The 12504-nt window shown below is 34.8% G+C and overlaps 1 pseudogene; it reads left to right on the forward strand.

Moving 5' to 3' along the window:
• LOC110778175 (DNA polymerase I A, chloroplastic/mitochondrial-like) overlaps positions 1 to 6574 on the forward strand; it is a 97091-nt pseudogene extending 90517 nt beyond the window's left edge.
• Positions 6575 to 12504: the final 5930 nt, after the last annotated feature.

Consider the following 12504-nt stretch of genomic DNA (forward strand, 5'->3'; position numbering starts at 1 on the left):
GCCCAGTCCTGGGCGCTGAAAATACCTGGGACGTGTTCTTTCCTAATTCCTCGTGGATTAGAGTTCTACAATTCTATCTTTCCACGAACTCTTTTCTATAAATAGGGCCCTAAGTTCGACGTGAAAAGAACACACAATTATTATTCTGAGTATTGACTCTAAACCCCTAAGCCTAAGCCTCACGCTGCGAAATTAATCACGCGTTTTGTCGCAATCCATCCAAAAATCGAACAGAACGTATCATGTCCCGTAATTTGAGATTCGTTAAATAAAAGGAGAAATAGCAAAGTCAAAGTGGTTAGTTTTCTGAGAACCGTGACGCACCTCTCAAGGGTGCGTCGTAATGTGTCCCTTTTCCATGGTTTAATTGCTTTCCTCGCCCTTTTATGAACTGTTAAACTAATCAAATCTAATTGTTCTATCACGCCTAATAAAGATAATATGTTGGGAAATTGGATTATCATGCTAGGTCCCTTAAAACAATCTAAATCAGATAATCGCGATCGATCTAGTATTATATGTTGCATATTGTTAAAATCAACTCAGATTAGTTTAATAGTTAACGCATGTCCCTTCAATTATTTATGCTGAGCTAGTAAGGATATCCTGCCTCTGGAGTTATCGACGAGCGAGTACTCCTCTCGGTAGTTACAGTCCCCCGAACCCTCAATCTCTACCTTGCGGGTGTATGTTGAGAGATCCCCACACCAGGGATCACAAGGGAACCTATGGCCGTCGTGGTCAAACATAATTGCACTCCCTTTATGTCACGATAACCGGGTTTTGTCAGTTTTTCTCATTGTCGTTAAAAACTGAATGGCGACTCCTATATTACTAGTCAATTGGGTGTAAACTCACAGGAAATCCAATTACACTTGATTTGACAAAAAGAAACGTCACACCCACGAGGGACGAGGTCACGCATTAGCCTCGTGCTTTTTCGACCCCCTCACAATTTCGATTCTGCTTCATAGAGGATTTTTGTGCCTTGTTGTTTAACAAATGAATGTCATGCAAATTAATTGTTGGTTGACTTTTTGGTGATATGATGCTCCCGCCGTCCCGCTAAATATTCATTGTTTTCTTCATCTGCACGAGTCGATAAAAGTTTTTTTTATTAAAGAAACTGTACAGGCGATTGCCTAAGATTTTTCAGCTTCTACCTCCAGGCATCAACTTATGGAGTTGACTATGATCTTAAGAATGCTATGTGCCTTCAAAACCTTCAACTCTTCTGTAAGTTGTCTTAGTGTGCTAAGGATAAACAAGGGAAGAGTGAAAATTGTAGCGAGACCTGGTTAGTACACAGTACTCTGATATTTACGGGTCCCTCTACCTAGAACCTTCATCTTATCAATTTTAAGGATACAGGGTTTGGGCCTTTGGGGTCTGAGGCCGTCATTTCTTATGAGTGAAGGCACATCACACAATAAAGTTATATTATAAAACATTTGCAAAGCAAAGGATGCTTTCAAGTGAAACTGGTTTTTAGGTACCTATGCGTAAGATGGGACATTTTCTCTTGGCATATCAATCTTACACTTCTACTGGCTGTGATATATAAGGATTTGTAAAATAGGGTTACATGAGGAACATGCAAAAATGCAAAATCTTAGCAGAATGCTAGCTTGTTCAATAAATGGTTGAAAGAAAATCACTGTGCTGCCCACCTGCCCTTGTGGTCTTGCTAGATCTGCTTCTAATATCGTGGCGTTTATATTTGGTGGCATAAGTATCCTTTTGTAACAAGAAATGTTATTTATCTGGAAATGAATGCTAATTTGTTTTTGTTTTTGTTTTTTTACCAAAGAGGTATCTCTATATAGGTTTAGAGTAGCCCTAACATCCCCGGATTGTTTCTTGGTGATGATAAATTGATAACCTTGAACGAGGTATAAGTTGTTGGCTTGTTTCTTGTACAAGATGCCCTTCCATTGGCTATGATTGTGTTGTTAGGGTTATTTTGGGGTAAGTATATGCTTAGGTCGTTATGTGTGAATTCTCTCTAAAGTGTCAATCTTGAGAAATCATAAGGACGTTATTCTAGAATCCTGGTACAGAAAAATTCTGAAGAATAGATGTTATACAAAATTGCGAAGGGATATTTTAAATAGTAAAAGTAACTAGTCTAAACTGCTGCCCATTAAGAAAAAAAACTTATGCTGTGACTTGCCAAAAAAAAAAACTTATGATGTGTTGATAGTTTGATACTCTTGTTACTTTGTTAGTGGCTCTTGTTATCCTGTGCACGTATTGCAAGTTCCAAGTTTGCTTTCTTTTTCTTTTTATCTCGGATGGGAGCAGTGGGAGTAACTAAGCATTTATGAGAGCTAATCAATAATAGGTAATAATCCGTAATATGCAATATGACTATTATGACTTGAACTTGCCTATTTAAAAATCAAGGTCTGTGGATCATGTCTGAACATCTGTGCACTGTGTCTCAGGGAAGTCATGTGTTTGGGAGGAACGGGTGCATTCATTGTTCATTGAATATCAATACAGAAACTGGGCGCTTGTCTGCTAGAAGACCGAATTTACAGGTACTTATTTTTCTGATGATAATAATTGTGTGAAGTATTTCGTAGATTATTTTTCTTGTGAGAAACTTTTAGCCACATGTTAAAGTATTTTGCTTGTATAAATATCAGTCACTTAAAATGTTTCAAAGTTTTTTATTTGCGTTGAGTAGCAGATATTTCTTCACTGTTCTGTAAACACAGTTTGGTTGTATAGCTTGGGCACTTTGCTAGGTAGAAATTGTACAAAAACAGAGAAGCCAAACTTTCAATATACGTGTTTTGAAACTATTGTGAATCTGTTTTCCACCTATCGGAATCAACCTGCTTTAGAGAAAGACGGATATAAGATCCGCCAAGCATTTGTTGCGGCCCCTGGAAACTCGCTAGTTGTTGCTGATTATGGACAGGTTGGTCTACTTTCTTTCTATAATCTTTTTATGCTAATGACATTTACTATTTATAATATAGAATTAAATTTTTTTGGATTCCTTTGGAATAGCTGGAACTTATGATTCTTGCACACCTTGCTGACTGTAAGAGTAAGAAAGAAGCCTTTGAAGCCGGTGGAGATTTCCATTCAAGAACTGCAATGAATATGTATCCATACGTTAGGGAAGCCATCCAACGGAAAGAAGTAATTCTCGAATGGCATCCTCAACCCGGTGAAGAAAGGCCTCCTGTTCCTCTACTCAAGGTACATGAAATTCTTGCCCTGATTTTGAATTGAAACAGTGGGATTGACTTTTGCAGGACCCTATTAAGTCCATGAATTATGTCTGCAAGCATGTGACATGTAGATGTGAAAATTACTGAAACCATTTATTTAAACAAGGGTGTGGCATTTGAGTATAAAATATTTATTTTGTTGTATGCAAATGTTCATGTTGGAATGCTTACTTGGAATTCTCTTTTGTTATTGTGTGTACTAGTTTGGGTTAACTCAAATCCTTTATGTTTCTAGATACTTAGATTGGCATCTATGTGGTTACTTTTTGCTTGGCCTCTTTATTCAAAGAAACAGTCTCTCCAATAGTCAGTTACCCTATCCGTGATCTGTCTTGTATTTCTATGTAATTTTACTTTGTAGTTTTGAATCAATGTCATAATACAACTGTTGTTTCAGGATGCTTTTGGTTCTGAAAGAAGGAAAGCAAAAATGCTCAATTTTTCAATTGCATACGGGAAAACTCCAATGGGTCTTGCTAAAGACAGGAAGGTATCTTTTATATAGCTTCTCTGTATGTGTTGTGTGGTGTAGTAAACTAATACTCTGTATTATGAAGTATATAATTATAATTATTATTTTCATTGATTTAATTTTAATGAAGTCCTGGAAAATCAGATATTTGTAGCAACTGCTAAGGTTTGAACTTTCCTTGTTGATACCCAAAGTTATAGGTGAATTTTGTTTGGTAATTGTGTTGGTCTGCTCTAGATTTCTGTTAAAGAAGCAAAGGAAATTGTTGAGTTGTGGTATAAAGAACGCCATGAAGTTCTGAGATGGCAAGAAGCACGGAAGAAAGAAGCTGCAAAACGCGGCTACGTTCACACCTTGCTAGGGAGAGCTCGCCGCTTCCCTTCAATGGTTCATGCTTCTCCCCCTCAAAGGAGTCACATTGAGCGTGCTGCTATCAACACGCCAGTGCAGGTTCTTTACTCCTCTACGCTCTTTTCTTATTATTTAAAAAAAAAGTTCTTATTTATTCACATTGATCTAAGGTTAGAAATGGATTAATATCTTTTTTGACCTTGTCTATATGACCTATGTAGGGAAGCGCTGCTGATGTTTCCATGTGTGCCATGTTGGAAATAGATGCAAATAATCGCCTAAAAGAGCTCGGTTGGAAGCTTCTTTTGCAGGTTAAGATGGTTTCATAACTTGTTTACCTCTTTTCGTTCTCTTTTCCCTGTTTCAGCAAATTTCTTCTTCCCCATAAAAACATCAAATTTGCTTGTCCCTTTAGATTTCCAGTTTTCTTATACTTTCTCCGCTTCTAAATATTTGACATTGATGTTTTATTTTGTTGCTAAATAGTTGATTTTTTATAGTGCATTCAGTCAGAAAAATAAAGTGCGGCTCTTTTTCATGGAATTGATAACTACTCAAATCTCGTACCCAATGAGAAGCAAGTAAAAATGAGTGGTGAAAACATTTGGGTAGCATTAGTGTTAACAGGAGAGAGAAACTAACCCAAATAAATGAAACATTAACCCTTGTGCAAAAGGCTAAAACATATGGAGTAGTATTTGATGCGTGTTTGTGGGAAGTGTCTCTGTCTATACTATTGTTTTACAGGGTGAAATCTTGCATGCAACTTTGTCACATAGCACTCTCCAATCTCTACTTGATAACGGTCTCTCTCTCACGGGACTTTGAATCTTCAGTCTCTTAAGTAAGAAAATTGTATCCCACCAGCTCCTCGATGGAGAACTTTGTAGTTTAAACAGATGAATAGGTACAAAAGCTTATGTTGTGTAGAATGGGCAATGAGAAGAAACAATACACTTTTTGCAACCTATATTTTGGCATGTTCTTATTGAATGATAAACCTCTACTTCATCCAACAAGAATCATTTTTTCTTCATCTAAAATTTGCACTCCTTTTTCGTCTGAGTTGGTTGTTCCAAATGAGCACCCAAAAAATTATTGTTCTATACAAGTCTTTATTTAGTTACTAATTCTCTATATGCTTTTGTGATGTAGGAGTAATGGAGTACTGAATTAGAGCACTTAGAATCAAATATATAGTAACCTATTCAATGGTTTCCAATAACGTCCATAGTAAATGCCAATGTGGCCGTGAAAAACCAACTTCATACTTCCTTTAACGTCCATTAGATGTTTGGATGTGTCTTTTTTCTTTTCTTCGGGCTGGGAGTTGGGGCATGATAAACTCTTTCTTTTTGGGCAAGTAAAAGTATCATTATCAAAAGAACTGGATACAACCTAAGAGCCTCAACGTATAAGATAAACCTGCTAGGCAGGACTCCATCAAAACATTGAGCTCAAAAACCAAACCAGCAACAGCCAGAAGCACTATACAAGAGTATTCAACCAATCAGTATCTACGTGCTTTGTCTTCTGTGGTAAAATGTTAACAATTCTAAACTTGACATCTTCCTTAATCGCGAAGAGAAGTCTCTGATCAGACATGACTCTTTGATGCCACACTACATCACTTTGCACCATCCATAAATAATGATAAACATTTTTCCTGAATTTTACTAACCTTTCTTCTGGCGATCCATCTCAATATGCCCAGAGCATTGCCAGCTCTACCACACCAAGCCTTAACAGCAGTGAACCAATTTTGACTATGAATACAGTAAAAAAATAGGTGTTGATGTTACTTATCCTGTATACCACATACAGGGCATAAAATGTCAGTACAAATTCCCACTTTAGCTAATCTATCCCTGGTCTTCAGCCTTTGTAACACAACAAGCCAACAACAAAATCGGTGCCTTGGGATTGTTAGTCTACACCAAACACCAAACACCACCAGACCACCAGAACTTCTGTTGCGCACCAATAAACTCTTTGTGAAAGGTAAATGAAATGTTGTGAAAGGTAAATGAAATGCTGACCAGAAAAATAAATGCCCAAATTGTGGATCATCGTCTTTTGCTTGAAATGTTGTTTTAAGAAATTCCATCAGTTGTACAGTTATAAACTTCGCAATTCGTTCTGGCTAAAAAAAAGGTAAAGTTTATAATGTGAAATGTGAACATGTCTACGTCCATAATATTCCCAATAATATTCCCAAGATTTTCATTACTCCATCGGTGAACATGTTATGTTGTATATTTGCACTAAGTCCTCCCTCAAAGGACCCTGAGTTTCAGAAGTTGCCAAGGCTTCCATTACTTATGATGTTTTTTTGAAACAGGTTCATGATGAAGTGATACTGGAGGGACCTTCTGAATCAGCAGAAGAAGCAAAATCTTTGGTAGTCGAATGCATGTCTAAACCTTTTAACGGGAAAAACATTCTTACGGTTGAGCTTGCTGTTGATGCAAAATGCGCTCAAAACTGGTATACTGCCAAATAAGCAGACATCTATTTGTTTTTTGGGTCAATTTGTTTATGGTTCCAAAGAACTGTCAACAGGATTCACTCGGGCAGCCAGTTCATTGTCGACAAAACTACAACGAGATGGGCCGTTTTATGTGTTGGTTGGGCCTAGTATGGCACTCGGAGAATCACTGGGTTGATTTTCCTTTTTGGATTTTGCTGCCATGAAAACGAGTTTCAGTAAGTGTATAGTGTGCTGCAGAAGGGAAAGTCGTTTTTATTTTACCCCCAGGAGGTGGGTATTTGTAAAATTGCCTTGTCTATAAGAAAATAACACGGCTACTTCTGTGGTTGATTTGAATAGGACTTTTTTCTTTCTGTCTTTGGTATTCCGTCTGACCTATATTACTATGTAACATTAAGCTTGCATCATGTGTACTTAGTAATGAGTCCTTAAATTAGAAAGAGTAGATCATTTTGTGAAGAGTACCCTCCTAAAAACCTCTCAAGTGGTGAATTTAATGAGAATGCGCGATGTAAGAAAATTGTGCTGTAAATAAGAAACAACAAAAGTTCCTGCACGCACAAAGTGCATAATAAATTTATTGTACACCAGAAAAAAAAATAGCTTTTTGTAAGTTTTACCTACTTTTTTTTGTAATTTTTAATATGTTTTGTCATATAGACAAGGTCCAAACTTTAAAATGACTTATGACACTAATATTGTCAGGAATTGTGCTACATGTAGACAGGATAAATCGTACTCATATTAAAATAAACCTAGTGTTCATCAACTAAAATGTAGCTAGGGAAGTAAGGATTGTATTCACAGAGAAACAAATTTCTTATCACTATCAACTAACAAAACTAGACCAAGTAACCATGAATAATTCGGTGTTTTCAAAATCAAACAAGAATGTAAATAACAAAGATTTAATTAATAATAAAAAGATCTAGGGCATTGGTTCGCCACAAATATAGATTAGGATTGGACAAACGGACAATAATAACGAACTATGAAGAACATGCTACCGTGAATCTCCGCCATGAATGAAATCAACTTTTTTTTCAACAAACTAGAATAAAGTCTTTTAATTAGATGAAAGTAAACAAAAATAACTATAGAATGAATTGAATAATTTATGTTTTTCATATGTATAAAAAAGGCCAATCATAAAGTGACATTTGTCATCACCACGTTGAATTTCTCTCTTTTAATATAGTATATAGATAGATAGATAGGTTTATTCTGTTAGTATAAAAAAAAGTAGTAATGATTATTCTCCCTAAAAGAAGCTAAAAATCTAAATAGTCACTAGAAATGACATGCTATGAAATCTACGATAAGTTAGTTGGAGATGAAAATGACACAACGAATTTTGTTGAGAATAATACATTTGTGGGAATTGATTTGGTACTCTTCCTTGTGAGTAAAGTACAAAAAACTGTGCTATTATTGACTTATCGTGAGAGTGTCAAAATAGTTTTTGAAAGTGCAAAAATATGTGCTCTTATCGACTTATCGTGAGAGTGACAAAATTAGTTTTTGAAATGGCAAATTCATTTCTCACATTTTGTACTAACTCTTTGTACACGGGATATGTGCAAACATTTTAGAAACTTTGGTTTTATGTACAAGTTATGTTCCACACATTATAAATGTTTTTAACAGTTTAAATCTTATATAAGAGTGTTTTCGATATTTTATGTGGACGCTAAAGTGTTCAAGAGTTGACTTATATAATAGAGATATTTAGTCAAATTTAAAAACTCGTTCCTTAATGTGAAACAAGACACTTTAGAAAAAAGATAAATAATAATATTGCATATTTTATTTTATGTTTTTGGGTGAAATTGTAAATGTGGTGAGATTCTCATTCTATAGGATGAAGTTCATGTGGTTGTGATTATGATGACATTATGCCATCAATGGTCACAATTTTAATGGGAAAAGGGAAATAGGACAATAGCAATGACCATTTACCCTTGCTTGACCTTTAGACACTCGGAAAAGTCCTCCAACATGTACTCCAAATATCCAACTCCTTCGACTAACAAAAACATTAACAGTAATCACAAATTCTCATGTACATGGGGTATACGATAAATATTGTACAACAAAGTTAAAGTTAATGTAAAATGATTAAAAGTTGCCCTTATATATGTAAAAGTTATATATTTTTTAAGTAATGAAATTTTTTATTTTAATAAAAAATATTTCTTCAAAATCGCAAATAATGTATAAAATTAATTATTGAACCATTTAAAATGTTTATCTATCAACTTTTTTTTAATAATATAAAAGTTAGATAAAATAGGGTAAAAGTTAGAGAAAACTGGGTTAAAGTTATGTTGGTGTACAATAAATTTATCGTACACCTTGTGTATGCAAGACCTTTTGAACAGTAATATCTTACATCCATCCGGGAATAAATCCGTCTAATTTGATACAGCTTTCCGTTTTATGATACTTTGGAAGTATGAACCGAAAAGAATCTAACAATACCTAATTTAAATATATTTTCAATAACATATAAAGTAAAATAGATGGTTAAAGAGGAACGTGTGTTGCAAAAGTTTAAAAGTTTGCAGTATTTATGAAATAGAGGAAGTAAACAAAAAATTTAATACTGATTCAGTGACATTATGTTAGAAAAAGTATATGCAACATCTAAAATTTATCTTTGGACTCATTTATAATATACACTCGAACATATAATAGAGGTGTTAGATGAAAATGACTGAGAGTAATGTTTATTTGTAGTTTCCGTTGTAATTTTGTAAATACAGTATTGAAAAACGGCAAAGAAAACCAAATAGGACCTAAAAATTTTTTTGTGTCTAAATGAGCTATGTACAAGGGCATCACAAATTACAAATGGATAAAAGTCACATTACCATCTGTTGTCCTATAATAATTGACCCTATTATTTAATACTCTGCTATTGTGAGTTTTTTTTTGGTAAACACGGAGAAAAAATAGTGCGTACATGAATAAAAGGGACATATTAATTGCATATATGGGGTAGTAATTTGAGACGAAAAAAGTAGGTTTGGTGGTTTATAATTATTTTACCAAAAAAAACGCTTTTGATTTCCATGTACTTTTTTTTTCCGCAAATGAGCTACAACGCAGTTACGCAGGGCCGTCTCTGAGAATTTAGAGGCCCTGTTATTTTTCTAAAGTGGAGGCCCTTTTCTTAATGAAATGATTATTAACTCTTAAAAACAAAAAAAAATGTATATATAGGGAGTCTATCCCGTATCCTATGGAATATTAAGAGAAGGTTGTACATTTGATCCACAAATAATTAAGTTTTTTTTTATTTGCACGATTTACTATATAACCAATATTTGGGCTACGTGAGTTACCACTTACCTTACCACCAATTTTTTTGGGCCCCCAACATTTGAGGCCCTGTGTTGGAGGTTCTATTAGACCTCCTTATAGACGGCCTTGCTACAACACGTACCAAACGGCTAGCTAGTATTACACTCATTCCTAAAAGATTGCCCCATATTTCTTTTCTGGATTTTTCTTTAAGTTTATCTCATACCTTAAAATGGTGCATAGTATATTTCCACTTACTCTGCTCTCTATTTTTTTCTTCTTGAGTCTACTTTATTAACCCATGTGTACACGCCTATTTTTTAATAAAATGAATTTTAATTATGAACAATCTTCTGGAGACGGAAAAAGTAGACAACATAGTGCTAATGTTCTTTAATTGCATCAAGAGTACGTCATCGAACATGCATTTTGTTGTATTTCTTCGACGATGGAGTCACGTACGTAATTTCGTCAGCCATGACAAACTTAATTACAGTATTTAAATTTATTATAAGTCCTCTATTCTAGGAGACTCTTTCCTTAAAGGTGAAATCTAAAAAAAAAACTGTACTACTGTATCAGTTTATCACGAACTACTGAGTAAGTGAGTATTAATCATATTTAATCAATCTACTAATTATTTAGTCACAAGTGTCGAAGATTCTGTCCACCTTTTTGCTATGTGTAGCCATTTTGCTTGATTGATCAAGATTCCCCCGTTTCTTGCTCAATTCCCTAACTTTTTCTAATTATTAATTCAAACACTTGTTTCCCTTTGTCTATTAATTGCATTAAAGAGCAAATTAAGATGACCGTGGGCTGGGTAGGTCCGAGGCCCGACCTGACCCCTATATAAAAATTCCGGACCGGCACGGTCACAAAAAAGCACGGGCCGATATGAGCACCAAGTCGTGGGCCGTACATTTTGGGAAAGCACGACAAGTCACGGCACGACCTGTCACGACAAAGCACGCTAAATTTAGTAAAAATTAAGCTTAGGCACGACGACCCGTGGACCTGGGCCCTGTTTTGAACTTTTTTCGGCTTGGTCCGGCCCGACATAATGCAGATCGGGTTTGGCGTGGGCCGAGCACGTTTAGGCCATGACCCGTGAGCTCCAACCCGACCCACCTCCATCTTTATATTTGCATATATGCAACTGCTTGGTATATACTCAAGTTGATAGGAGTTGGTGGGTATTCACCTTGTTATATGAATTGAGGTCACAAAGTCAAGCCCTATCAGCAACATTATATTTGAGAGTGACTCAAACGTTGGCCTGTCTAGCCTAGCATGAATGGACCTTCTTCTTCTTCTTACGTACAACAAAATACTATTACTACTTCCTATCTCGTACATTTTTACTTAGCATAAATTCTTAAGAAAAACGATTTCAGTTAGTTATATTATTTTTCCTTTTTGAGGTGAGATAAGGACCACAATGAACCGAAACCAGATCATCAACATTGCTACTTAAGGAATCTCTACCCTAAAACACAAACAGATGGTGATGCTCAAACTCGTGACTTTGAAGTCACAATGTGAGTTCCCCATTGTCTGCACAAAGCTCGTTTTTTAGTTATAAATATTGTCTTGGATGTGCTATGAATCGATTGTGAAATTCAAAATTTCCTACTTTCATATAAAATAATTATTATGGAGTACTCCGTATTTAGGTACTATATTATATCACATGTGTTTTTATCAAAAAAAGAAAATAAAAAAGAGGAACGAGCAAATAAATATCTTTGGATATACTCACCCTAGTATATTCGACTAAATAATAACTACCAAATTAAGCTGACCTACTGAAATACGAGAATCTTTCTACTTTAAAGTCGAGGGTTTAATTTTCACCAAGAATACTTTGAAGATATGGATCCACATATCTATACTAATATTTTAAAATGCAATTACTTGCCACGTGTCTATTTCTTGGATTTCTATATTTTTCTTTTTCTTAAATTGATTTACCCTTGAGATTGTAATTTTACTTTGAAAAATATATAAAAAAAATAAGACTCTCCATATGTTTTTCATCAATGTTACTTACATTCATAACATCATACTTCCTCCGTCTTTTAATACTCGCAACGTTTGTTAGTTTCACGCATGCCGATGCACAACTTTGATCATTTATATCTTAATTTCTCTTTATGCAAAAATTATAAAAAGTTGATATTTTGAAAATACACATTGAGACGAATCTAACAAGATCCCACATGACTATGTTTTATCTTATATAAAAAAACACTACGAATAGTCAAAGTAGATTATATAAATAGTGGCAAAAATTCAAACGTTGCGAGTATTAAAAGACGGAGGAAATATTTCATCACTGCTAGAATAAATTGATTAGTCATTATCCCTTCAACTTATGTATCAAAGTATATTATATAAATTGATTAAAACATATAACCGTTCGAGTTGAAAACCAGTTTTTATCCAATTCTTCCCACTTCTAAAGGCCAAAGAATCTAGTCGGCTAACTACTCAGTTTGATCCGAGCAACATTCCTGCGCACTAGGGTACTTATTAAAAATTCTTTGATTAAATAACGAGTGTGTCGTAAAATTAGTCAAGGTTTATTATCCTAAAAAAGATAAACGAACCCAAAAAAAGACAAATAAATTAGG

This window comes from Spinacia oleracea, chromosome 1, assembly GCF_020520425.1.
Source record: "Spinacia oleracea cultivar Varoflay chromosome 1, BTI_SOV_V1, whole genome shotgun sequence".
Taxonomy (NCBI): domain Eukaryota; kingdom Viridiplantae; phylum Streptophyta; class Magnoliopsida; order Caryophyllales; family Amaranthaceae; genus Spinacia; species Spinacia oleracea.